Source organism: Chiloscyllium punctatum, unplaced genomic scaffold (genome assembly GCF_047496795.1).
Source record: "Chiloscyllium punctatum isolate Juve2018m unplaced genomic scaffold, sChiPun1.3 scaffold_1891, whole genome shotgun sequence".
In the NCBI taxonomy this organism is placed as follows: Eukaryota; Metazoa; Chordata; class Chondrichthyes; order Orectolobiformes; family Hemiscylliidae; genus Chiloscyllium; species Chiloscyllium punctatum.
Genome location: NW_027311624.1, coordinates 17501 through 18861, shown reverse-complemented (window position 1 = coordinate 18861; position 1361 = coordinate 17501). Strand labels below are relative to the sequence as shown.

General features: G+C 65.1%; 1 non-coding gene across 1 annotated transcript; it reads right to left on the bottom strand.

Annotated features, from left to right (window-relative positions):
- Positions 1–449: 449 nt before the first annotated feature.
- LOC140475620 (5.8S ribosomal RNA) lies at positions 450–603 on the bottom strand. The gene has a single exon (XR_011960129.1). It is a non-coding gene; the product is annotated as a 5.8S ribosomal RNA (ribosomal RNA).
- Positions 604–1361: the final 758 nt, after the last annotated feature.

Here is a 1361-nt window from a genome sequence, read left to right as displayed (position 1 = left end):
ACGGTCAGGCCGGCGGCGCACCAGCACCGGACCTCCGCGGCTCCCTTCACTCTTTCCACTGCCAGCCAACCGAGAGACGGACCCAATGCGGACGTGCAGAGCTTAGGCAGACCCCCCACTGGAGGCTCAACACTTCGTGGCAGCTCCGTGTCCCAGAGACCAGGAGGGTTGGCACACACACACAGTGTGAACCACCGACAGCCATTCTGGGACCGGTGACAGCCGTGCTGGCCCCACTGCCACGACACAGACGGACGCCAGGCCGCGCTCCCCGGCGGGGGGATGGCGTCGAGCCTGACGAACGGAATGTGCAGGGTGGGGGGGAAAGGCCAAGCGCTCCGACGCCGGAGGGCTCCGGAGTCTGAACTTAGGGGGACAAAGAGGACGGGTCCTCTGCGACACCCCAGCCGCGCTCTCGCCAGCCAAGGCGAGTGCGATTGATTGCCAAACGACCCTCAGACAGGCGTGGCCCCGGGAAGAACCCGGGGCCGCAAAGTGCGTTCAAAGTGTCGATGATCAATGTGTCCTGCAATTCACATTAATTCTCGCAGCTAGCTGCGTTCGTCATCGACGCACGAGCCGAGTGATCCACCGTCAAGAGTTGTCTGAGTTTGTTTTAGGTCTCTCCCTCGCCAGAGGAAAGCGACCCGGACCGCACATACGCTCCCCACCTTGAGCTACAGCCACCTGCACGCCGGCGTGCGGGCGGAGCAGGGTGGCGTGAAGCGATGGGGAGCACCATCCTGGTGCGGCCCGCAGAAACATACGTCTATTGGGGGGAGGAGGACAGGGCGCCCAAGAGGCGATGCGTGCCCCAACGCACCGCAGCGACGGAGGCAGGATCACCGCCACCATGTCGCCCGCCTAGTATCACGAGGCGTGCAGCAGCTTTGCCCTAGGAAAAGCAGAGGCGGGAACGGGCACCGGCCATCGGTTCGGCAGCGTCACTGACGCGTGCACGTGGCGGCGTGTCGGCGAGCGGACTTCCTGCGAGGAGGCGGGGGCGGCACTCGCCCGAGCAGACGCCCGCCCGGCCCAGCCACCGCCGAGGTGGACTGGGAGTCGCGGCAACGGCTCGTCATACTCGTTCCCACACTCACAGCGCAGCTTGCCCGCAAGCCACCGACCACCGATCGACGCCAGGCGCCCCGACCGAGAGCGGGATCGCTCGTTCGCCCTGCTGGCAGTTCGCTGGGGATCACTACTGCACGGAGCTCGGAGACCGACGGGCGGCAACTCGAGAGTCTTTAAACCACCACCCCCATCCCGCAAGTGCAAAGAGGCTGTATACGCACAGACGGGTGAGGGGAATAGGTACCCCGTCGGGTTTGAAGGGAGCGTGACTAGATAGCAACGATGTA